General features: G+C 41.5%; 1 protein-coding gene and 1 long non-coding RNA gene across 8 annotated transcripts in view; one reads left to right on the top strand and one right to left on the bottom strand.

Moving 5' to 3' along the window:
* LOC111249148 (uncharacterized) overlaps window positions 1-27,559 on the top strand; it is a 334,604-nt gene that overhangs the window by 119,286 nt on the left and 187,759 nt on the right. The window lies entirely within an intron of this gene.
* Window positions 11,265-16,217, bottom strand: LOC111249149 (uncharacterized). Of its 3 annotated transcripts, none has more exons than XR_015326657.1 (4): window positions 15,637-16,217; window positions 14,038-14,214; window positions 13,430-13,558; window positions 11,265-12,044 (listed from the first exon to the last, which is right to left on the bottom strand). It is a non-coding gene; the product is annotated as an uncharacterized LOC111249149 (long non-coding RNA). The 3 variants fall into 3 exon arrangements; XR_015326658.1 differs by having other exon boundaries at window positions 15,865-16,217; XR_002672805.2 differs by lacking the exon at window positions 11,265-12,044 and adding an exon at window positions 12,279-12,736.

The raw sequence follows: 27,559 nt of genomic DNA, 5'->3' as shown, positions 1-27,559 counted from the left end.
TTTCCTGCCACAACGGCTAAACGGCCAACTCGTTAAAGTTTTCAAGTACCAGATGGTTCTCCATGTTGATGGTAAAACCTGTTGAGCTTTAAGTATTAGTGACTCTCTTATCTTCCACAATGGCTAGATGGCAAACTCGTTGGGACTTTGAAGTACCAGAAGCTTTCTTTTTCACCGCAGTGGCTGGATGACCAACTCGTTGGAGCCTTCAAGTACCAGATGGATCTCTTCTTTGCCACAGCAGCCAGATGGTTAGACTCATTAAGGCTTCCGAGAACCAGATAATTCTCGATGTTAATGGCCAAACTCGTTAAACTTTTCAAGTACCAGATGGCTCTCTTTCCTGCCACAACGGCTAAACGGCCAACTTGTTAAAGTTTTCAAATACCAGATGGTTCTCCATGTTGATGGTAAAACTGTCTGAGCTTTAAGTATTAGTGACTCTCTTATCTGCCACAACGGCAAGATGGCCAAACTCGTTGGGACTTTGAAGTACCAGATAGCTTTCTTTTTCACCGCAATGGCTAGATGACCAAACTCTTGGGGCCTTCAAGTACCAGATGGATCTCTTCTTTGCCACAGCAGCCAGATGGTTAGACTCATTAAGGCTTCCGAGAACCAGATAATTCTCGATGTTAATGGCCAAACTCGTTAAACTTTTCAAGTACCAGATGGCTCTCTTTCCTGCCACAACGGCTAAACGGCCAACTTGTTAAAGTTTTCAAATACCAGATGGTTCTCCATGTTGATGGTAAAACTCGTTTGAGCTCTTAAGTATTAGTGACTCTCTTATCTGCCACAACGGCTAGATGGCCAACCCGTTGGGACTTTGAAGTACCAGATAGCTTTCTTTGTCACCGCAATGGCTAGATGCCAAACTCGTTGGGGCTTTCAAGTATCAGATGGATCTCTTATTAAGGCTTCCGAGAGCTAGATAATTCTTGACGTTAAGGCTAAACTCGTTGAGGCTTTTTAGTACCAGATGGCTCTCTTTCCTGCCACAACGGCTAAACGGCCAACTTGTTAAAGTTTTCAAATACCAGATGGTTCTCCATGTTGATGGTAAAACTCGTTTGAGCTTTTAAGTATTAGTGACTCTCTTATCTGCCCAACGGTCAGATGGCCAAACTCGTTGGGACTTTGAAGTACCAGATAGCTTTCTTTTTCACCGCAATGGTTAGATGACCAAACTCGTTGGGGCCTTCAAGTACCAGATGGATCTCTTCTTTGCCACAGCAGCCAGATGGTTAGGCTCATTATGGCTTCCGAGAACCAGATAGTTCTCGACGTTAATGGCTAAATTCGTTGAGGCTTTTTAGTACCGGATGGCTCTCTTTCCTGCCACAACGGCTAAACGGCCAACTCGTTAAAGTTTTCAAGTACCAGATGGTTCTCCATGTTGATGGTAAAACCTGTCTGAGCTCTTAAGTATTAGTGACTCTCTTATCTGCCCAACGGCAAGATGGCCAAACTCGTTGGGACTTTGAAGTACCAGATAGCTTTCTTTTTCACCGCAATGGCTAGATGACCAAACTCGTTGGGGCCTTCAAGTACCAGATGGATCTCTTCTTTGCCACAGCAGCCAGATGGTTAGACTCATTAAGGCTTTCCGAGAACCAGATAATTCTCGATGTTAATGGCCAAACTCGTTAAACTTTTCACAGTACCAGATGGCTCTCTTTCCTGCCACAACGGCTAAACGGCCAACTCGTTAAAGTTTTCAAAGTACCAGATGGTTCTCATGTTGATGGTAAAACCTGTTGAGCTCTTAAGTATTAGTGACTCTCTTATCTGCCACAACGGCAAGATGGCCAAACTCGTTGGGACTTTGAAGTACCAGATAGCTTTCTTTTTCACCGCAATGGCTGAGATGACCAAACTCTTGGGGCCTTCAAGTACCAGATGGATCTCTTCTTTGCCACAGCAGCCAGATGGTTAGACTCATTAAGCTTCAAGAACCAGATAATTCTCGATGTTAATGGCCAAACTCTTAGGCTTTCCAGTACAGATGGCTCTCTTCCTGCCAAACGGCTAAACGGCCAACTCGTTAAGTTTCAAGTACCAGATGGTTCTCCATGTTGATGGTAAAACTGTTTGAGCTTTTAAGTATTAGTGACTCTCTTATCTGCCCAACGGCCAGATTGCCAAACTCGTTGGGACTTTGAAGTACCAGACAGCTTTCTTTTCACCGCAATGGCTGATGACCAAACTCGTTGGAGCCTTCAAGTACCAGATGGATCTCTTCTTTGCCACAGCAGCCAGATGGTTAGACTCATTAAGGCTTCCGAGAACCAGATAATTTCGATGTTAATGGCCAAACTCGTTAAACTTTTCAAGTACCAGATGGCTCTCTTTCCTGCCACAACGGCTAAACGGCCAACTTGTTAAAGTTTTCAAATACCAGATGGTTCTCCATGTTGATGGTAAAACTCGTTTGAGTCTTAAGTATTAGTGACTCTCTTATCTGCCACAACGGCTAGATGGCCAAACCCGTTGGGACTTTGAAGTACCAGATAGCTTTCTTTTCACCGCAATGGCTAGATGACCAAACTCGTTGGGCTTTCAAGTATCAGATGGATCTCTTATTAAGGCTTCCGAGAGCTAGATAATTCTTGACGTTAAGGCTAAACTCGTTAGGCTTTTTAGTACCAGATGGCTCTCTTTCCTGCCACAACGGCTAAACGGCCAACTTGTTAAAGTTTTCAAATACCAGATGGTTCTCCATGTTGATGGTAAAACTCGTTTGAGCTTTTAAGTATTAGTGACTCTCTTATCTGCCACAACGGTCAGATGGCCAAACTCGTTGGGACTTTGAAGTACCAGATAGCTTTCTTTTTCACCGCAATGGTTAGATGACCAAACTCGTTGGGCCTTTCAAGTACCAGATGGATCTCTTCTTTGCCACAGCAGCCAGATGGTTAGGACTCATTAAGGCTTCCGAGAACCAGATAATTCTCGACGTTAATGGCTAAATTCGTTAGGCTTTTAGTACCGGATGGCTCTCTTCCTGCCACAACGGCTAAACGGCCAACTCGTTAAAGTTTTCAAGTACCAGATGGTTCTCCGATGTTGATGGTAAAACCTGTTGAGCTCTTAAGTATTAGTGAGCTCTCTTATCTGCCCAACGAGCAAGATGGCCAAACTCGTTGGGACTTTGCAAGTACCAGATAGCTTTCTTTTTCACCGCAATGGCTAGATGACCAAACTCAGTTGGGGCCTTTCAAGTACCAGATGGATCTCTTCTTTGCCACAGCAGCCAGATGGTTAGACTCATTAAGACCTACAAGAACCAGATAATTCTCGATGTTAATGGCCAAACTCATTGAGGCTTTCCTGTACAGATGGCTCTCTTCCCTGCCAAACGGCTAAACGGCCAACTCGTTGAAAGTTTCAAGTACCAGATGGTTCTCCATGTTGATGGTAAAACTCGTTTGAGCTTTTAAGTATTAGTGACTCTCTTATCTGCCCAACGGCCAGATTGCCAAACTCGTTGGGACTTTGAAGTACCAGACAGCTTTCTTTTCACCGCAATGGCTAGATGACCAAACTCGTTGGAGCCTTCAAGTACCAGATGGATCTCTTCTTTGCCACAGCAGCCAGATGGTTAGACTCATTAAGGCTTCCGAGAACCAGATAATTTCGATGTTAATGGCCAAACTCGTTAACTTTTCAAGTACCAGATGGCTCTCTTTCCTGCCACAACGGCTAAACGGCCAACTTGTTAAAGTTTTCAATACCAGATGGTTCTCCATGTTGATGGTAAAACTCGTTTGAGTTCTTAAGTATTAGTGCTCTCTTATCTGCCACAACGGCTAGATGGCAAACCCGTTGGGACTTTGAAGTACCAGATAGCTTTCTTTGTCACCGAATGGCTAGATGACCAAACTCGTTGGGGCTTTCAAGTACCAGATGGATTCTGAACCTTATTAAGGCTTCCGAGAACCAGATAATTCTTGACGTTAAGGCAAACTCGTTGAGGCTTTTTAGTACCAGATGGCTCTCTTTCCTGCCACAACGGCTAAACGGCCAACTTGTTAAAGTTTTCAATACCAGATGGTTCTCATGTTGATGGTAAAACTCGTTTGAGCTTTTAAGTATTAGTGACTCTCTTATCTGCCACAAGGCAGATGCCAAACCCGTTGGGACTTTGAAGTACCAGATAGCTTTCTTTGTCACCGCAATGGCTAGATGACCAAACTCGTTGGGGCTTTCAAGTACAGATGGATCTCTTATTAAGGCTTCCGAGAACCAGATAATTCTCGATGTTAATGGCCAAACTCGTTAAACTTTTCAGTACCAGATGGCTCTCTTTCCTGCCACAACGGCTAAACGGCCAACTTGTTAAAGTTTTCAAAGTACCAGATGGTTCTCCATGTTGATGGTACAAACTCGTTTGAGACTTTAAGTATTAGTGACTCTCTTATCTGCCACAACGGCCAGATTGCCAAACTCGTTGGGACTTTGAAGTACCAGACAGCTTTCTTTTCACCGCAATGGCTAGATGACCAAACTCGTTGGAGCCTTCAAGTACCAGATGGATCTCTTCTTTGCCACAGCAGCCAGATGGTTAGACTCATTAAGGCTTTCCGAGAACCAGATAATTATCGATGTTAATGGCCAAACTCGTTAAACTTTTCAAGTACCAGATGGCTCTCTTTCCTGCCACAACGGCTAAACGGCCAACTTGTTAAAGTTTTCAAATACCAGATGGTTCTCCATGTTGATGGTAAAACTCGTTTGAGTTCTTAAGTATTAGTGACTCTCTTATCTGCCACAACGGCTAGATGGCAAACCCGTTGGGACTTTGAAGTACCAGATAGCTTTCTTTTCACCGCAATGGCTAGATGACCAAACTCGTTGGGCTTTCAAGTATCAGATGGATCTCTTATTAAGGCTTCCGAGAGCTAGATAATTCTTGACGTTAACGGCAAACTCGTTGAGGCTTTTTAGTACCAGATGGCTCTCTTCCTGCCACAACGGCTAAACGGCCAACTTGTTAAAGTTTTCAAAGTACCAGATGGTTCTCCGATGTTGATGGTAAAACTCGTTTGAGCTTTTAAGTATTAGTGAGCTCTCTTATCTGCCACAACAGGTCAGATGGCCAAACTCGTTGGGAACTTTGAAGTACCAGATAGCTTTCTTTTTCACCGCAATGGCTATGATGACCAAACTCGTTGGGGCCTTCAAGTACCAGATGGATCTCTTCTTTGCCACAGCAGCCAGATGGTTAGACTCATTAAGGCTTCCGAGAACCAGATAATTCTCGATGTTAATGGCCAAACTCGTTAACTTTTCAGTACCAGATGGCTCTCTTTCCTGCCACAACGGCTAAACGGCCAACTTGTTAAAGTTTTCAAAGTACCAGATGGTTCTCCATGTTGATGGTAAAACCTGTCTGAGCTCTTAAGTATTAGTGACTCTCTTATCTGCCACAACGGCAAGATGGCCAAACTCGTTGGGACTTTGAAGTACCAGATAGCTTTCTTTTTCACCGCAATGGCTAGATGACCAAACTCTTGGGGCCTCAAGTACCAGATGGATCTCTTCTTTGCCACAGCAGCCAGATGGTTAGACTCATTAAGGCTTCCGAGAACCAGATAATTCTCGATGTTAATGGCCAAACTCGTTAAACTTTTCAGTACCAGATGGCTCTCTTCCTGCCAAACGGCTAAAGGCCAACTCGTTAAGTTTCAAGTACCAGATGGTTCTCCATGTTGATGGTAAAACTCGTTTGAGCTTTTAATATTAGTGACTCTCTTATCTGCCCAACGGCCAGATTGCCAAACTCGTTGGGACTTTGAAGTACCAGACAGCTTTCTTTTCACCGCAATGGCTAGATGACCAAACTCGTTGGAGCCTTCAAGTACCAGATGGATCTCTTCTTTGCCACAGCAGCCAGATGGTTAGACTCATTAAGGCTTCCGAGAACCAGATAATTTCGATGTTAATGGCCAAACTCGTTAAACTTTTCAAGTACCAGATGGCTCTCTTTCCTGCCACAACGGCTAAACGGCCAACTTGTTAAAGTTTTCAAATACCAGATGGTTCTCCATGTTGATGGTAAAACTCGTTTGAGCTTCTTAAGTATTAGTGACTCTCTTATCTGCCACAACGGCTAGATGGCCAAACCCGTTGGGACTTTGAAGTACCAGATAGCTTTCTTTGTCACCGCAATGGCTAGATGACCAAACTCGTTGGGGCTTTCAAGTACAGATGGATCTCTTATTAAGGCTTCCGAGAGCTAGATAATTCTTGACGTTAAGGCTAAACTCGTTGAGGCTTTTTAGTACCAGATGGCTCTCTTTCCTGCCACAACGGCTAAACGGCCAACTTGTTAAAGTTTTCAAATACCAGATGGTTCTCCATGTTGATGGTAAAACTCGTTTGAGCTTTTAAGTATTAGTGACTCTCTTATCTGCCACAACGGTCAGATGGCCAAACTCGTTGGGACTTTGAAGTACCAGATAGCTTTCTTTTTCACCGCAATGGTTAGATGACCAAACTCGTTGGGGCCTTCAAGTACCAGATGGATCTCTTCTTTGCCACACAGCCAGATGGTTAGCTCATTAGGCTTCCGAGAACCAGATATTCTCGAGTTAATGGCTAAATCGTTAGGCTTTTTAGTACCGATGGCTCTCTTTCCTGCCACAACGGCTAAACGGCCAACTCGTTAAAGTTTTCAAGTACCAGATGGTTCTCCATGTTGATGTAAAACTGTTGAGCTCTTAAGTTTAGTGACTCTCTTATCTCCACAATGCTAGATGGCAAACTCGTTGGGACTTTAAGTACCAGAGAGCTTTCTTTTCACCGCATGGCTGATGACCAACTCGTTAGCCTTCAAGTACCAGATGGTCTCTTCTTTGCCACAGCAGCCAGATGGTTAGACTCATTAAGGCTTCCGAGAACCAGATAATTCTCGATGTTAATGGCCAAACTCGTTAAACTTTTCAAGTACCAGATGGCTCTCTTTCCTGCCACAACGGCTAAACGGCCAACTTGTTAAAGTTTTCAAATACCAGATGGTTCTCCATGTTGATGGAAAACTCGTTTGAGCTTTTAAGTATTAGTGACTCTCTTATCTGCCACAATGGCTAGATGACCAAACCCGTTGGGACTTTAAGACCAGAAGCTTTTTCACGCAATGGCTAGATGACCAAACTCTTGGGCTTTCAAGTACAGATGGATCTCTTATTAAGGCTTCCGAGAACCAGATAATTCTCGATGTTAATGGCCAAACTCGTTAAACTTTTCAAGTACCAGATGGCTCTCTTTCCTGCCACAACGCTAAACGGCCAATTGTTAAACTTTTCAAATACCAGATGGTTCTCCATGTTGATGGTAAAACTCGTTTGAGTTCTTAAGTATTAGTGACTCTCTTATCTGCCACAACGGCCAGATGCCAAACTCGTTGGGACTTTGAAGTACCAGAAGTTTCTTACGCAATGGCTGATGACCAACTCGTTGGAGCCTTCAAGTACCAGATGGATCTCTTCTTTGCCACACAGCCAGATGGTTAGACTCATTAAGGCTTCCGAGAACCAGATAATTCTCGATGTTAATGGCCAAACTCGTTAAACTTTTCAAGTACCAGATGGCTCTCTTTCCTGCCACAACGGCTAAACGGCCAACTTGTTAAAGTTTTCAAATACCAGATGGTTCTCCATGTTGATGGTAAAACCTGTTGAGCTTTAAGTATTAGTGACTCTCTTATCTGCCCAACGGCAGATGGCCAAACTCGTTGGGACTTTGAAGTACCAGATAGCTTTCTTTTTCACCGCAATGGCTAGATGACCAAACTCTTGGGGCCTCAAGTACCAGATGGATCTCTTCTTTGCCACAGCAGCCAGATGGTTAGACTCATTAAGGCTTCCAGAACCAGATAATTCTCGATGTTAATGGCCAAACTCGTTAAACTTTTCAGTACCAGATGGCTCTCTTCCCTGCCATAACGGCTAAAGGCCAACTCGTTAAGTCTTCAAGTACCAGATGGTTCTCCATGTTGATGGTAAAACTCGTTTGAGCTTTTAAATATTAGTGACTCTCTTATCTGCCACAACGGCCAGATTGCCAAACTCGTTGGGACTTTGAAGTACCAGACAGCTTTCTTTGTCACCGCAATGGCTAGATGACCAAACTCGTTGGAGCCTTCAAGTACCAGATGGATCTCTTCTTTGCCACAGCAGCCAGATGGTTAGACTCATTAAGGCTTCCGAGAACCAGATAATTTCGATGTTAATGGCCAAACTCGTTAAACTTTTCAAGTACCAGATGGCTCTCTTTCCTGCCACAACGGCTAAACGGCCAACTTGTTAAAGTTTTCAAATACCAGATGGTTCTCCATGTTGATGGTAAAACTCGTTTGAGTTCTTAAGTATTAGTGACTCTCTTATCTGCCACAACGGCAGATGGCAAACTCCGTTGGGACTTTGAAGTACCAGATAGCTTTCTTTGTCACCGCAATGGCTGATGACCAAACTCGTTGGGGCTTTCAAGTACCAGATGGATCTCTTATTAAGGCTTCCGAGAGCAGATAATTCTTGACGTTAAGGCTAAACTCGTTAGCTTTTTAGTACCAGATGGCTCTCTTTCCTGCCACAACGGCTAAACGGCCAACTTGTTAAAGTTTTCAAATACCAGATGGTTCTCCATGTTGATGGTAAAACTCGTTTGAGCTTTTAAGTATTAGTGACTCTCTTATCTGCCACAACGGTCAGATGGCCAAACTCGTTGGGACTTTGAAGTACCAGATAGCTTTCTTTTTCACCGCAATGGTTAGATGACCAAACTCGTTGGGCCTTCAAGTACCAGATGGACTCTTCTTTGCCACACAGCCAGATGGTTAGCTCATTAAGGCTTCCGAGAACCAGATAGTTCTCGAGTTAATGGCTAAATTCGTTGAGGCTTTTTAGTACCGGATGGCTCTCTTTCCTGCCACAACGGCTAAACGGCCAACTCGTTAAAGTTTTCAAGTACCAGATGGTTCTCCATGTTGATGGTAAAACCTGTTGAGCTCTTAAGTATTAGTGACTCTCTTATCTTCCACAATGGCAGATGGCAAACTCGTTGGGACTTTGAAGTACCAGATAGCTTTCTTTTCACCGCATGGCTGATGACCAACTCGTTGAGCCTTCAAGTACCAGATGGATCTCTTCTTTGCCACAGCAGCCAGATGGTTAGACTCATTAAGGCTTCGAGAACCAGATAATTCTCGATGTTAATGGCCAAACTCGTTAAACTTTTCAAGTACCAGATGGCTCTCTTTCCTGCCACAACGGCTAAACGGCCAACTTGTTAAAGTTTTCAAATACCAGATGGTTCTCCATGTTGATGGTAAAACCTGTTGAGCTTTAAGTATTAGTGACTCTCTTATCTGCCACAACGGCAGATGGCCAAACCCGTTGGGACTTTGAAGTACCAGATAGCTTTCTTTGTCACCGCAATGGCTAGATGAGCCAAACTCGTTGGGGCTTTCAAGTACCAGATGGATCCTTCTCAGATGGTTAGACTCATTAAGGCTTCCGAGAACAGATAATTCTTGACGTTAAGGCTAAACTCGTTCATAAAATATATAGGAAAAAAGATAACAACTGTAGTTTACTTGCCAATTCACTTGGCTGCAACTTTAGCTTGAACAATTTCATATGTCGGCATTTATTAGAGCGATATAGTAGCTAATCTTGTGGGTTTTTGTAAGTAGTATCACTCTGGCTGTATTATAGAATTTGTCCCACTTTTTAGAGAGAGAAAAGCTTTGTCTTGCCTTATGCTTTTGTTTCGTAAAAGAAAGTAATTAATAAGATGTTCAAGGACCTTACGACAGGCTCAATGATATTTGCTCCTGGAAGATGCAAAGTGAAAGAAGCAGAATCTTGCGTTTGCGTATCCGGCGTTTTGCTGCATCTTTCTTGTGTTTTTTTTCTGCTCGGCCAGCAGAGAGCGGCGAAGTGCTGAAAACTGGCCACTTGCCGAAATCGCCAATAGAAGCTCAATGTTTTCTGGAAGAAATGGGCAAATTGCTGTGAGCAGTAGAAGGAAGCCTACCAGCGCACTAAGCGAGCGAGCGAACGAAAGAAAGAACCAAATGAAATAAGACTACTGTATTTTCAGAAAGAGGAGTCAACTGCGTTGCTTCAGCCACAATGGCGTGCTTGAGAAAATATAGACTCACGTTCGCATTTTATTTGACATACTCCGTATGCGCTCCATAGTGTAGCGACTGTGAAAGGCTCGAACCCCAAAAAAGCAGCGAGTTAAATAGTAAAGGACTTTAGCGTCATCAATACAAAATGGAACAGGCCATTCCGATCTGCCAGAGTAACCGCGTAAGCTGTCGTTGCGACCGTTGCAAGCGCTACTAATGCTGTTCATCGTTCAAAAAACGATGTCGTTACAACGCTGCCGCGCTGCTTGCGGCATTGTAGCGACAGCTAATACCCCTTCGAATTTAGAGAGGGAGGCTAGAACGAGTCTAGATCGTATGGCCAAGACGATACGAAACAGGAGGTAGAGAGGGAGGCAAGTAGGGGAAAAGTAGCGCACACAGCTTTAAACTTAAACTCTAAGCCTATGGTTGGATAAAGTAATCAGGGTCAAAGCTTAGGGGTGACGGTGGAAAGGGTTGAAAGTCTGTTCATCTAGGTTAACTCATACAAGGGCGACAAAAAGGACCTTGGTGCTCTAGTGTTGTGACTTCTTTCTTTGCTTCGCTAAGGATTACTGTTTGATGTCGACCGCTGGTGCAGCGATTATCACACGGTGTCTGTTCGCTTGACCGTGCGGACGGACGAACAGCGCAAGCTCACAACTGTCGCTTAAATCTGGATATAGGGACACGCGTGTCAGGGCCGTGGCTCAAGGAAGATTTAGATAGGCACTGCCGCTATTGCTCATTCCAGAAGAGCGTGGTGGAAAGAAAGACAGGCACAGTGCAGATGTACGGCCACTGCTAGAGCCCCATGGACCCTGCGCTGCCTCCCTCCTTCCCTGCGCTGGCATAATAGGATGTTGGGTTCGCTGGGAAGGGCAGTCGGTTTTCTGGGGCAAAAATGAAAATCTAGAAAGAACGAACCTTGAAGCAACAGCAGGTTATCGCCGAAATAAAAAAAAAGGAAAAAGAAGCTTCAAAATCCTTTTTCTGAGAACAACAACGAAAACAGTGCTATCAGCACAACGATGCAACCGCTACATCTACATATAGGCACCATTGAGCTGGACGTACTGAACTTGACTATACGTGGGAAAACAGTATTGTGGTCTGCTTTTTTCTAGTCTAGCCTTCGCCGTCCGTAAAGTTAAGCCAGGGAATCGAAGGTATGAAACAGTAGAAATTATCATTGTGCTAATGCGGTCATATCTAGATCCTTACCATGTTTCAATCGATAGCCGTTCTAATTCAGAGATACTGACAAGAAGTGAACAGGCATACCTAGAGACGGAATCGAGCATACCAATGACATGAACAAAGGCTGCTAGCTATAATTTAGTGCAGAACAGAGATACTTATCGGTACTTCGAAATTTGGATTCGAAAAGTAAATATGCTCGCAGTGTTACATTTCAATATTAACAGGCACATATTTGCGCATCAAAACTTGTTTAAGGCTATTCGGCCTTGTGTTGAGGAATAGGCACGAGAACATTGGACAAATGTGAAGTGACCAGTGGCTTCAAAGAGTTTAATACAATATACACTGTAAGATAGTCTATTGGGATTCGATTATGCAACTGTATACCTATGCTTAAAGCCTAAATATGATTACCATCTTTAAAATCTTTACAGCGCTTGCGGATTTGTCAAAGGTCTTATCCTTCATACGATTTAAAGGGCGCTAAAGGGATTGAACGAAAGCATGAAAGTGACGAACTATGTTTGTCTCGTTCAAACTTTTAATAAGCACACTGAACAAAGGAGCTGAGTAGAGGTAAAAGATCGCGTCTCTCTCGCCGTGTGCGTTTTGGTCTAATGATAACATCCGGCCGGTTGAGTCATCGCTTCCGGTAGATCTAAAATTTGTCGTTTACTGCTAGGACCACTGAACACCTGCTCTAAAAGATAAAACGCAACGGCTTTAGTCATAACACTCGCATAACGTATCGGCAACGCATTTTTATATTTTCAGTATAAGGTGACTATACTAAGACAAGGGGTCCGGGGAGATTGTAGATCTATCTTGCGCATGTTACATATGTAAATGCACCAATTTGATTTTCCAGAAACGTGAGATTATCTTGAATGTGGAGTTCACATGTGAGTCGTGATAACGAGGAACTGCTTGCTATTTTCGAATAATGCGAGTCTATTGAAGTTAAAGGAATTCTATATTTTTAGGCTAAACATGTACATACTTAATGTATTTTGTATTGACAGCACGTTTGTCGATGGGGGTATTTTTGCAAAAACACCAGGTTTTACGAAAGTGAATAGTTTATTTATGACGATTATTCATCGGAAATGTAATGAATTGCAGTCATTTTTATTTACCGTATCGTCATTACCGTTAGCTGGCTATTAAACGGTTATGAATAGACGTTTCGCTGTATTGAAAGAAAGCTATTGAAGTACAGGCGCGTATATAGGTTGGTTATTGAAGACAACAAGGATATCGGGTGCCTGTTCTTTCGCCTCATTTTGAGTAACGCGTATCTCATATGGGCTGCAGACAATGATAACGATGTACCGACCATTCCAGAGCTGATCCGGTATCGATCTGTGAGTGGCTCACTTGCTAAGGTGTAGTCTGTACGGGGAAAGCGTAGTATTACATCCGTTGTCTCAGAGGATGGAATGCTAACGACATCTCTATTGATAAGTCTACGTAAAATACTCAGATTATACCATTAGCTAAGACGATAACTAATATGATGTTTCGTAAACGAAAACGGGAGCTGGGAAGTGGACTATTGATCAAACGTTTGCTCGATCTTCGTTTAAACAAAAAAAAGTGAGTAAAACGAGCCACAAGAAAAACAACAATGAACTAGTAAGTGTTTGAATAATCAAAAGGCACTAGCTTTACTCGACTCAACTCCTACGTACGGTCAACGATACCAAGTACACTTCACGAGTTTGCAGGGAAACGCTAGAGAAGGAGTGTGAGACAATTAGACATACAATGAAAATTTCCATATTTACTCTGAGTAAATGTGTTTCTTAGATAAAACACATATTTATGATCGTTGAAAAGACATCAATGAGTCATTAGAATCATTCGTAACAAGCTCTTCGATTGGGGAAGCTGGTATTTTCTCTATGATTACGTTATTGTAAATGTTTACATCGAAAATGGATAAGCAATGATATATGTTTTATTCCTGAAACGAACGATTCCTAAACTCTGACTGAAGTCCATGCTTCCAGAAAGAATATATTTTGCGAAGCTGTTTAGCCAAAAGTTGTATGACCTAATTACCAAAAAGGTTATTCCAATTACCAAAAAACGAAGATGAATAGCCTTCTGCTAAATACAGGCAGGTTCAGGTAGCAGTGCTTATTTTAGGTCCTCCATTCCGTGAAGTCCGCAGCAATCCCGATCTCTGCAGTTCGAAATTGGTCGGCACAACTGCGCAGAAAATCATACAAAAGTTAAGAGCTGAAAAATGTTTCAGCTTTTTTCTTTATATGATAATCGGCTCTTTTTTTCATGTATATCTTAAAAATGGGTTATTTTGTTTATATTTTTTCGTAAAACTCTTTGTCCATCAATGCCGTATGTGCGTAAGGAATATTTTATTATTTATATAAATTCTGCCTATCATTTGCAGTCGAGTATATCATCCCTGCTAAGGCAGGTCAACATGTTCGCATTTGAAATGTTTGCTGAATACCTGCTTAGAAATGCGAGAATACGATATAAATTCATAACAGCTAGCGTCTTGCGACGTTGGGTCGGACTAGATACTTATTTTCCGATATAGCCAGTGTACGTTAGTCCCTCCGCATGTGCATCGATGGCTTCGTGGTATAGACCATACTTTGCAAGCCATCATCTTGCCTCACTAGCTACCCTCACATGCCGGTCTGGCACAGTCACATACACACCGATTTATATACTTCTGCTTCTATCGCTATTGCCGCCATTTGCACTCTACTTCCTTCACGTCCGTCTGTCGTGAATGCATCCGAGGGAACTCAGCTCCAGGACTACGTTTTTACGTGGCACACGGATTGGGCTACGAAGGTCGTAATAGTCGGAAGGTCACAAAGAGAAGCCCAAACCTGAAAAGTGAAATATAATGATGGCCGTGAATCAAGGTAAAAAAAAGCGTCTCTATACGGTTCTGCCCGAAACGCTTTTAAAACGATGAGTGAAAGGAAGGTTGGTGCGGATCAAACCGGACTCAGTCCCCACAGGGATTGCCAGGAAGGTTTTGCCCGGAAGAATAATGCGCACACATACTCATACACGTATATACATTGCTATCGATATCTACGAGCGACTCCAATCAAATCGATGTCTGCTGCAATGAAGCTGCTAGGAAATCAGACAGATGTACGAATTGGTCAAACTGCCGGCCGAGTAAATAATAAAGCCTCCGCAGTGTGGGCATTGGATGTAATTATAGGTAGACTGTTATTAGGGATAAATGTAAAAAATGCGTAGGAAATATAAAAATGTCAGGGTGAACCTGCTGAGAAAATGTGTGTAATATAAATGTTCATACTATAGAGATGTTCACGACAGCTATATAGTATTAACGTTTCAATTAATTAACATCCACTGAAGCTCTGTCAAGTTGTCACGCTCCCAACGCAAGTTAACTTTTTTACTTATCTATGCTGAATTATTGTACTGCCTAGTTGGAAGATCATTTTTCATAACCAAATTAGTCCAGTTATAAAAACAGCTCACAAATGACCGATCATCAACTTAGTAGTTTCATTGATAGTCCTAACTGAAATTAGGTAAAATGCATGACGAACTCGACCCTGGCTAAGAGATAAACTTCTTAAAATGAAATGCTGAAGGCTTCTTTCGCCCTTCAAGACGACAGAGCATGTCAGTGGTGAAGAACTGACTCAGTGCAAACTTTGAGCTGTCTACGCTCGAGGGATAGCTATCCTATAGTTGTATTGCCAAATTCATTCAAGCATTTTTTTTTCAATGCTCTATGTCGCCAATAGTTCTCGAACTTACTAGATATAAAGTTACAAACGTATTGTATTTTCGCTGCGATTGAAAACGTTATCAGTATGTATGCTGCTTAACTGTTAACGTAAAGCTACTAGCCAGGTGAGATCGCATCCTTGTTTTGGATGACTTTTCTAATGACGCGCAGCTCTTGCTTTGTGCATACGTGGGCCTTCTACAAATGTACTTTTCGTCTTAGTCACTGGACGTAAGCTTTTAGCTTTAGATTAGCTTGAACGGAAGGTTTTGCGGGCTTGTCACAGCTCCCGGCGCTTCATTTTGTTAGTGACGAAGCCCAGCAACCGTTGCAGGTAGCATAATGAATGAAATCGATGACGAAGACAACGACCCCAGTAATAAAAGAAACAAATTGTGAAACACAAATTTAAAGCGTGACTGAAAAACTCGCGACATACTTTATTTAAATGAATACAGTTACTGCAGAACCAATAAAAGAAATAACTTTCTAAATACGGCGTAAAGGCTGAACAGTTTGAAAGCTCACTTACTCGATTTGCTTAATAAGCGCTTGTGCAACATATAAAAACGCACTTCTACACCAGTCCTGTAACGTAATGCTGAAGGAACTATTTAATTCTTTTCAATTTCACCTTTTACTTTACTATCTCTGTTTAAACAGAGAATAAATCACGAATGCAACTAGAAATTAGTAATTAAAATGGTAAATTTAAATGGGTGATTGCCGACGTTGAGTATAAGTTAGTACAACTTCTCACAATGATGCAACACGAGAACTTCTTTTTGTTTCATGTATCCTCAGAAATATGGTCACGTCGAGCCGTTTAAACCTCATACTGCATTGACACCGAGGTTTAGACGTGTTCCTATATGATTCCACCGGGTAAAGTGACGTTCAGGTACGAATCATGCGTTAAGTCGCACATTTACATTATACCAGAACTGCTATCATTTTGAAATGGGTGTCCACCTGGTCTGGATGTGTGTAGGCTATAGCGTGTTGCTACGATCACTTATGCGTTGCTTCGTCGTTGCAGTAGAAAAATAGGGCTCGCTATCGGCCCTGGTTGCTACCATATCTAACAAAAACTTCTCGTCGCAAACAGCCAGATATTGATTATGACATGTAGTAGTAACAGTTGCAACTATATCTAGCACAATTTAAATGAACAGATTAGTAGATTCTACATGCACGCGTGGCGCTACCAAAATATGGGTAAGCCTATAATGTCAGCATCGCAGACATCTTTGTACCCGTGTAATTATTGTTTTGGCCCCTTGAGGCACGTACAGATCGTAAGTATAACGGATAAGTAACTGCGAGTCAATAATCTTTTTGTCGTTAGGATATCTTCATGAAGCTATAAAACGAAGTGTAAATCTTCATCTATCTGACAAAATTACTTTGACACAAGACACAGCCGCATAGTACGTTTTCCGCGAAAAATCCTTGAATTTAATTTTATATATCACCTAACGTAGTAGATAAAAATTACTACTCGAAGCGCAGATAGATGGACTCCTTGCAAAACCACAGACAGACATTTTCATCCGTCGGTCTTTTATTCCATGAATACCCTAAGCACCGACGTCTAGACGAAATTGTTGGCAAGGAGTAGAGAACATTTTTCTTACGAGGTAACCTTATTTGATCTGAAATTAAATCACAGACTACGTATGATTACTTATTATTACACAACTCAAGGTATTGGGAAAGTTTTTCATTTGAACGTCGAATATTATGGATTTAAGTGTATCACCTGTGTTTACTGCAAGTTGTCGTTACGATCCCAAGTAGATACTATGGGCTATTGTACTGTAAACATACGTCTGCGGTGTGAAGCTTCGCTACGCTTGTTAGTTTACATAAAGTTATCGCTTGCGTATTGCCAGTAGAATGCTCAAGGCTTAACTCAAGGCTTTATTTCGTATTGGTAATAGAACGATCAATATTGCCACACAGATTTTCAGTATAGTTTTTGCCGTTAGTAAAAACACGTATGGTCAGTGGTTATTGCATTTTAATGCCAACAGCAGATAGGATCCGTCCGAGGTAACCGATGACTTCATTTATCCCAATAGAAAATCAATGAGAGTTTTGTTGTTAGTAGTAAATATATAGTGGACGCTCATATAGAAGCTGGAAAGAAAGATGACTTTGCCAGACGCCAGTCATAGACAACGACTGCGTAGTCTTTGACAAAAGGATGTTATTTTTTAAATTACTGACTGACTGACTGAATGAATGACCCGACTACTGAGGTGGAATGAAGCGGATTTCGCAAATCGTTACGGTGCTATGGAGATAAAGGCGATGTCTTGTAGAATATGGATTTCCGGAATCTGTTGCATACTTAGTGCAAGGACACCGAGAGCCTTTGCACTTAATTATTTAACACTGTTATTTAGTTAACATTTAATTATAAATATTATTTAACACTGTTAACAATAACTAACATTATTACAGTAATTACACACTATCAATAATCACTAATAAAGAAACACTAACATTTTATGTTGTTTTTCAACACGAAACCACTATAAAAAATTATGGATGCGCTGCTAGTCAAAGAAAATGCTACGCACTCCTCAATGTTTTCTATTAAGGGCCAAGGCGAGGCCTCACGAGTCCCATGGACAACGACGATCCACTTAGCTTATCGGTTCGCATATTTTCGATACACATGCCCGTATTGCCAAAGGGCCTTAAGTTCTCAGTTTGCTTTTTTCCTATTTTCTCAGGCCTACCGTACCCTGGGAGAAAAACACCATGCATCTGAAAATAGGGACAGATGGAGAGAGATAAGTGGGCGGTTTGAGGTCAAAACCAGAAGGGCAGCCGACTTCAACAGGGACTCCAGATGGTCCCAACTGAGAAAAAAGAGGCTTTCTTCAAAGACGCTTAGGGATTTGTTTCTGCTTCTGATGCCTATATACCTGTTACCGATAGCATAGCGGTATTAAATCAAATCAAATATGGGAGTTTCGTCGAGCCTAAAAGCTGTCGTTTTAGCATCCTGGTGCAAGTGTACAGTTTGCGTTACCGTCAGTGCCAATCAGCGCGCATTGTCCTACTGCTTCCTTTTGCTATTGTTATCCACATCTGGAAAATGCTATCAAATAGAACGATGCGGAATGCTTTCACGTAAGTAAGATCGCAAGTTGCTAGAAGATAAACTTGCGTTCTAGCTCGCCTTATTACAAGTATCTCTTCTTTTTGGCGGGTTGGAAACTGCTTTTACTTTGTGATCCTGTTGCAGGATGCCACGGTACTTGAATGATTGCGTCCCAGACAAGAAGTTTCTCGGGCGCCCAAGTAGCGACAGCAAAGTTCGGCCGAAAGATTAAGTGGCTTTCCTACAGGAAATTGACGCTGTCTGCAGAGGTTTAAAGATAATCTCGTTGACCATTGAATGCCGAGAATATCTCTCTCCCTGAGCAGTGGGGCCCATGTTTCCTGTCTCAGTGATTCTGTTATTTCATTGGGCATATATGTGTGGGAAGCATATAAGGAACTCGAAGTGAAGGCCAGAAGCAATGCAGGGAATGTTGTTGTAAAGCATTGTCTGTAGTAGTGGCGAGAGGATGGCCGGCAGCCACTTCTTCTTAGACCATTAGACTAGTCTAGTCTAGTCTTTAACGCGTTCGGTTAGTCCCATTGTGTGAATAAGTCTCTGAAATTACATCTTTGGTATTACATTAGGGACTTACTCCCACTAGAAAACTTATCTGGGTCTTGCTGGGCTTAGTTTAGAGTCTTGGTTGGGAGTCATGTCAGACTTTATCGAGGAGCTTACTTTAGATAGTTTCCATCAGCGGTCTTCAAATTGTGCGGTCTTTTCCAGACGGGCACTCCAGCGGAAACATAAATGTGTCCTTTGCATTGCCTGTGGCGAACTCAAAGTGGGCTTTATCATTAGACAGGGAAAAAGAACTCATCAGATCCGTGCAGCTGTTGACGGAACCTATACAGCAGCTCTCCACTAAATACTTTGCAATCCCCGCATTCACCCCTGAACCGGAAGGAAGCTTGATGCCAATTCCAGTCAGCGAAACTGATTCGGAATCTTCATGAGCCCTGATTTTGTTTGTCATCGAGCAGGTCAAAGCAACGTTCTAGCGGATATATGCAATGCAGGGAATTGATAGTTTCGCATGGAGAATGTAGCGCTGAATGGCCATCTAGTGTGAGAAGTCTAGAATATGATGTCTGTATCCTATAAACTAGCCTAGGTAAAGATTTGCAGATATTTGCTTATGGATCTAAAAAAATCTCCTCATAGGAACCAAGGTGTACTCAAAATAAAGTTTTGGGAAAATTTTGTCGCTCTGTTCATTCATGTACAAATACGTTGTTACAGTTAAATGGTCTGCTATCTCAGTCAAATCGGGATAATGAAGGTAATGACACCCAACGTGTGATTTAATATTGCGATTTGCCGTAGCTTCCATGAAGTTAGCTCACAAGGAGCCCTGGTAAAAAGAAAATGATAAACTTGTCCGATTAACTTAAGCTGAAAAAACAAAAAGACTTGAGCAATATTTTAAACTTTCATGTGTAGATATCAAATTTTGACCTGGTGACTATGTTCATATCCTTTACGACTAGGCAAGCGACGCGTGTTTCGTCAGCTACTGTGCTCGGTACTTCGCTCAGCAAATTTCGAAGTGTGAGCGATTCACCGTTTTTAAGTTCCTGTAAAGCACTGTAGTATTTTACTATAATACTACAAGTTTATAATATTTATTTAAACTTAAACTTAAAATTAATAGAACTGTATTTTACAGTTCTTTTCGCTATTACCGACTAGCGACTTCGCCAAAGCTCTAAACAGTCAAATTACCACTAAATCGTCTCTGGTTATGTTCTGATTATTTAATAATATACATAATGTGCATGTTTTACATAAGCTATAATCGGTGTTGCACCTACAGGAATTCCAGCGTTGACACAGACTCAGCTTAAACTTAAATTATACATTTAAGTTCCTGTTTCATGTAAGGAATCTTTGTCAAGTCACTGAAGTGTCACAAGAAGTAAAACATATCTCCTTGTCAGTGCAACGCGTATTTGATAAGATTCTACTATTATTACATTTTTTTTTATTAAATACATTATTTCATGATATTGTTAAGGCAATTTTAAGGTCAATTGAGATTCCTCTGTCTTGTGCTGTGACCGATACGATGCAGTACAGACCCATGTCTAGCCACCAAAAACTCATCAGTATCATGACAAGCAACATAAAACTATATTTTTCCATTTTTCAACATGTGGGCTTTGCTTCTTGCTGGGCTCAATCAAGTAAGCAACCCCCTTCCCCGCTACTGGTAACTCCTCCTCAACCGAACGGGAATGTTGAGACATTGAAAATGTAACCTTTTCAAGTGTCTTTAATCGATTCTTCCGTTTTGTTCGTTGGCACATTCACAGTACACAATCGTTAGATACGTTCCTCTTCATCAGGCAGGCTGCATATTCCCGAACGTGCTTGTTCTGATCAATGCGTTCAACCCCAACTGGGGTCAGAATTTTCGGCAAGCCACCGAATTTCGAATGTGAAGCACAATTACTATTTTACTAACAATACAGTATACGTTATCTTTTAATTCATGTATTTTTTTCAGAAAATAAAAATAGTCAAAGCAACTTAACGTCTGTCTACTAGAATCAGTTAAGATGAATTTATCATCTAAATGATTCATCATCAGAACAGCACCGCCTCGTGATCCAACTATTCACACGATTTTTTTATTTGCTAGATAAGAATCTGAGACAATGACAAGCATGAAACCTCTACCCCACTACGCTACTCAGCTAGAAAACGTTCATGTAGAAAGCCCCACATTCAATGAGCGTTGTTCTCTACATAATTCTACAATTTATTTGTTGTTAATGATACATGGCATTTTTAAAAGTTAAATGTAGCTCTTAAGCACAGAGGTTACTAATATAAATATTGAGTTTTTGCCCTACTCTTCAGTTCATAAGTAAAATACACTTGGTGCAAGTGTTTATATACCTATATAACATTATGATTTTTTACCGTATTTTACCGGTACTTTTAAACGTCTGGCTTATTAGATAAAGATTCATACTTTCACGCAACATACGCTCAGCCACTGATAACAAAGGCAAATAAATAGTTAACTAGTAGAACACTATATTTACAAACGATTTTACATTCGAATGTAAAGATCTTTTAAGTAAGACAAGATTTCACAGACATGTTGAACGTTACCATAATTGAACATTTTTCACCCAAGAAAAGTGTTCCCTTAGCCTTACTGGACCTGTTTTTACTTGATTTGCTCTAAATACTTAAGGACGTATGTGCTGATAAGCGTATTTTCCAGAACGTAACACTGGTCCTTCTGTAGGGACGTGTCACACCTCGAATGTCTAAATTCACGTGTGTGAATCACGCAATTGTATCCAACTGCTTCCTTACAAGCGTCGCTGCATAAAGCCGCGAGCTTCGACATCAGTGTAAAATTTCATGTTGTCTAGGGAAACAACGAAGAGAAACAGGCCATATGGGGGCATGAAACAACGAGGCAAGAGTCGAGTTCCATTTACAAAGATGGTCACAGCGCTTTGGCAAGAAAAGATTCACCCTTTGATACCTCATTCAACGTGCCACCCAGCGTGTACCACTATCAGACGTGGAGAAGGTTAATATAAATTCCGACAGGCCGTTATGACCTTTCGCTAGCGACCTGCAAACTCCGCGTAAGGCGTGTCAGACAAATGCGCTATCAGCAAAAATCTATCCCCCATCGACGACTTGCGTGAGTACCTGGCACTTTTGTAGCCTTGCCGGCTATTGCCAGTGTTATTACCCATCCAGGTGTAGTAAGCTACGATCGATCGGTGTTGTCACGTACGGCGATTGCAACGCGACTTCGCGAACGGATCGATATGTTTCGCCTTTAAGGCGTTTAAGGCTGCTGCTGCCTACTCTACCAACATGACTGTCATCGGCATCGCCCCAACCGAATGGCTTTCGTGGAAACAGCAACCGCCGGCTTGAACGAGGCGGCGAAGGAACAGCCGTCAGCCTCAGCTGAACCCTCTTAAACCAAGTCTACATTTTTTTCATACGTATCTTGTAGCCCTTCTCTCTGTTTTCTTTTTTCTCTGTTTTTTTTTTGCTCACTGTCTTTTATACGTTACGCGTCTGTACGTGTTTTTCTGCACGACGACGAGCGTTGTGTGCGAACCTCTTTTAGGCAGGTGCCTGCCTTATACGTAAAGCCCGCGATAGACCCCCCAACCAAGCCATTCGTTGCTTGACTAGACGTTCCCTTCATATTTGATCTTTTATACATCTGTGGGTGTTCTGGATATTTTCAAGAGAGCCAAAAAACGGAGTCGCAAACAGAGCAGTGAAATTCAGGCTGAGTTAGGCCATGTCTAAAAGAGGAGACACAGTAGCAGCGACAGTTGTGTACGCGTCGAAGATCCTTTTTAGTATAGAGACCAAACGAAACGGTGGGAAGGCGATGGAGTGCTCATAAGCACACGCATCTGCGTGGAAAATCGGCCCATCGAAATCACAGGCAGATGCAATGAGATAAAAAAAAAGGACTGGCGATGAAATCTCACTATTGAAAGGGAACTTTAAAGCTTAGCGGAAAAAAAGCTTAAAAGTTATATTCACTAAACAAGATCTGGTGACAAACATTGGTCACTATATGTTCCTAAGTTTTATTTAGACTGTTGCTGTAGGTTCCTGCTTGTGATTAGTTGGTCAAACTGCGTAAAATAGGACTGCCAATACAAAGGTGTTGCGCGTATGTTTTTCTGTCCTATTTGACCTTCCACTGAGAATTTGCGAACAAATAAATAGTTCGAGCTATGTGGTGGCATAACATAATGACGTCTCGGGAAATTACCATATGGAAATCAAAAAGTATCATAGACATAGATGTATACATAGATTTTTAGTTGTTATGAATTTTCAGGATTTGATTAAAAATGTACAAATAAGGACAAAGATAACAAAGCAGTCTCTCGGTTCTTCGTTAAGACCATTCTAAGTTCGACTTTTTTTTTCATTTTTCAGGAATACTTTATTTTATTTATTTGCTTAGCTAGCTATTTTATGAGTTCACTAGAAAAAAAAAATAGAATTACTGTCATATTTCGAAAAACGATTCACGACAATTTTTGTAATTTTAGTTATATAATCGTTATCATTTATTAATTGATAGATAATAGCGGAACACAGATACACTCTATGGTCATGCAGTTGTAGGCAAGCGATATAAACATCGATTGCTTTAAATCTTGCTACACCGTTTGGTACAACAAGGGATAACCCGTCATCAAGTTTTCGCCATCGTTTAACCTTCACCATTTACCTTGGCATTCAAGATTATTACAAATCATAATAATAATAATAACAGTAATAGTGACAATTCATCTTCTTGACATTCCTTCAAAGCCACCAAGATCAATTTTACGGCAGTAGAAAAATACAACTGGCCATTCGGGCGGACGCGCAAATTCACATGGGTACGTTTAAAACCAACGGGTACGTTCTTACGGAATCACAAAAGGGCAGTTCTCAGAAAAATGAAAAAGTTCTGGTTCATTGTTGTGCCGTCCCTCTTCGGCCCCTTCTCTTCGTGCCACATTCAGAACCCCACTTTGACCCACAAAGGCAAACCATACACAGATACTTCGCTTAAGTGAAATACATACCTTTTGCTGCTTAGTCAAAACGTAACGACGAAATCGCGAAGAAACATCGTGTGTCCGCGATACACAGTTATGGAGGGTTCCGACATCTTTTCGCCAAATGATGCGTATGCATTAAGTTATGAATCTAGATGGTGCAGTAATTTTGTACATCTGTCGAATATCCAGGTTGTCCAGTATAGACTTTCCCTGTTATCTTGGCGCGCCAGATGAGCCTGCTTTTACCGGATTGTAAGGCTTACAATGAAACAACATCCTTTTGAAATGTCAACTTACATCCTGCCAATATACTAAATTAAGCGTAGAGGTAAGATTCACCTAGAAATTTCTTTTCAGGGCCGAGCAGAATTTTGCCCAAAGGGTGTCTGAACAATGGAAACGGAAAAGTCGTTTATACACAATATTTCAAAATTTTGTTGAAATGCCATAGCCTACTTTGAGACAAATTACATCTACAGAATTGTAGATCTGTAAGCTTTTGTAAGAGGAAGAAATTGCAATAGCCATTATTTTATAACATTCTAGTTCAGCTATATCAAGAAAAAGTTAGTCAAACAGCTGTTTAAAGATAAAAGGGGGATGGATATATGTTCGGGTTAACAAAAAACACAGATTACGATCGTGAACTACATGTTCGTTGAACTTCCGGCTTATCCTTGCTCGTCTCGATCGATCAAATGCGCAGACCCAAATCCTAAAACACTTTCGTCAGTAAGAGCCTGAAAAAAAATTTAAAAAGCATAAAAGACACACCATTGCTTTTAGTGAAAAAGAATATCTATTTATAATGGAAAATAGATGATAAAAAAATTTTCATGCAGTTTTAATAATGGGTCACAGGAAGGGTTTCGCAGGGCTTAATTTTGTACAGGTCGTGCAAATTAATTACACGCGGTCCCAAGTATGTTCAGCCCTGAAGCATTTCCCTACGCACTACTTGTAGCTTATTGGTGTTAGCTTAAAACACATCTCAAATTCAGTCATTCCGCAATTTGCGGTAAAATACTGTGTGTAGTAGTTGGTATAGGTGAGAATCCCCGTAAGCATCCGAAAGCTATTTTGCAGAAGATAGTTTTTTAGATGGACCTGGTATCAGTTTGCGCTCCTGATGCCTTTCTTGCAAGCAGACATTTTTGGGGTCATAGCCTACCTCAATGAAAATCCGTCAGCAATGAAACGTCGCTCCTGCCAACCTGTAAGTAAGAAACTGCGACCCAGTTTCGCTTAGGCGGAAAATATTTGATCATTCAAAGTTTGGCGGCTAAATTAATATCGCATATCTAATGCGATCGGTGCGATGCGATTACGTGTACAACCGCCGTTTTGCCTTTCTCTCAGTACATACGAGCTTTCTGTAGCCAGCGCGTACATCGAGACTGCGGAGCCGCAAGACACTAAGTACAAATTTAAAAACAATTGAGTTAACGTATATGGGGATTTATTAAGAAATGCATGCTGAATATTTTGAAGCGTGCTCTGGTTTAACACAGAGGCTGTAAGTCTTGAAAAGTGAATATACTGCATAGTGAACGTGTTGACACTTTCCCAAAACCTTTAAGTCATAAATGAGTTTAAATTAACTTCAGCTCTGTGGTAACTCTCCCAAGCAACACACTTCTACGCACTTGTCACACAGGAAATCAAACTTTCAACTAGCTTTCACCTATAACAATAGGCTAGGCTTTTATTAAAATCAATTTCCAGGATTCTTGGTTTATTTAAGTACGCCTATGAAATTAGAAATCGATTCGCTTGAGCCTCAATATGTTCTAATATAAAAGAGAGGTCGTAAGGTGCCAGAACATATTAGTTGAGGTTGCACAAGTACTGAGCTTTGCCTCAAAAATCACAGCACAAAAAATCAAGTGTGAGCCCGTGCAATGTCGTAGTGGAAGGCCCACGACTTTGTCCTATTATAACGGTTTGACATAATTCATGCAAAGCGTGTAACCGTTTTGCGAGGTTTCTGAATCTGATTTAGCGACCATTCTTCACCCAGCACGGATTGTTGTGCAATTTTCATGGTTTCGCCCGTCCTCTCTGTGGCAGATCGCTCATGATGAGAATCATCTTCGAGGCTTTCGTCCATAACGAAATTTTTGATACTTTAAACATAAATTGCGTCAACTCATAAATTTGTCTCTAAAAATCTATATGACTTGAAACATAATATTTGCCTTTAATTAACATCAAATTACTTTCTTTAGAAATGAAATTTCGACTCCGTGGGCGATTTATGTCATCTGCGCTTCCGTTAGGTCAGCCTGTGTCCGAAGTTGCCAGTTGAGTGCTAGTGTATAACAATCTTTTTCTATTTATTTTTTTTAATTTTTATTTTTTACTTTTTTAAACTAGCTTATAGAATCCAACACAGTACGCCGCTCTTAGTCAATATAATGTAATAGTATTGCTTTTAAATGACCCAAAACAGTTTGTATAAGGAGCTCGACTAAATAAATGCTTAGAATTTGACCTCCGGGATCTCAATAAGACTTTACATGAATAGGCTGCCCCCCGGCGCTAAACAAATTGTGCCTGCTTCCGCCGCTGGAATATACGCCTCACATGAGCCTCTAATGTTTATAGGCAGAGGCGTAATCGTTAAATCATAAGGACAATTCGTTATTCTAACAATGTCAGTCTGAGAATCACTAGCGCTAACACCTGTTTCTGACAGAGACAACACAGACTGCTTGTTGACCGAGCGGGTAGCGCAGAGAAAGACAGAAAGTCTGCTTTGCGTTTTGCATGATTTGATCCTTTGGGCTGGGCTCGCTCGACTTACATATCGTCATAAGTGCGCCATCTGCCCGCCGATCGTACCAGCAGAACTGGTATCGCCGTTACTGCTATCGTTAGTACAATTATCTTTAGCTAGTTTTACCATTATGCCAATGTTACAACTATATCCTTCATGACTACTACTTAAGTGGATATCAGATAGCATAGTTTTCAATCGTGCGAGCGAAACAATAGCAGGGTTAAATAGACATGGTTTTGCCTGTGTGAGCTAAGAAAGTCGGCTTGCCTCGACAGCTCTCGATCAAATCATTTGTGACAATGCCGCAGGAGTTCACAGGATCAACTATCCGTCAACGAATCCTACTTCGACCCCGTTGCCTCCATTCTCATTTAGTCTTTTTCGCCATTCAGAAGTTCTCTGCGGCTCGTCTTATCGCGGTTCGCTCTCTTATCGTTATCAATGGAAGCAAAAGCTTCTGACGTCTCCTTTGAGTGGAAGACGACTACGCCCAGAGCAGATAAGACAATGAACCAAAAACCGACCAAGCGATCGATAAAATACAATTCAATTAGGATAGGATGAAGTGTGCGATACCGAGAAAAAACAGAACGGATAAAGGGCAGAACGATAATGTTTGTCAGGGGGCATGAACGGAACAAAAAATACCCCCCTTTCCCCATAGGAAGAACACAGAATAAGCTTCCCAGGATATTTAACTCAAACAGAAAGAGCCCGATCATGAACACGTTGCCTACTTTTGCCGTTTCTCTAAGACACGCACAGACACATATAGATCATCAATCAAAGCGGGTTCTATTTCGGACCAAATATCGATGTTTCGATTATTGAGCGGTTATCGAATAACAACACAAAGGCGCAGAGTTGGAAGGTTAAATACTGGTTCTGTGGAACTGGCAGTCCATTGATCCTCTTTAGGGGAAAATTGTATGCCATTTCGCCAGCATTTCGCACAGCTGCTGTCAATACCTACCTTTCGTTAGTC

This window comes from Varroa destructor, unplaced genomic scaffold (assembly GCF_002443255.2).
Source record: "Varroa destructor unplaced genomic scaffold, Vdes_3.0 BEIS01000004.1, whole genome shotgun sequence".
NCBI lineage: Eukaryota > Metazoa > Arthropoda > Arachnida > Mesostigmata > Varroidae > Varroa > Varroa destructor.
Note: the sequence above shows the minus strand (reverse complement) of the source record. Positions and strands in the feature narration are given on the sequence as shown.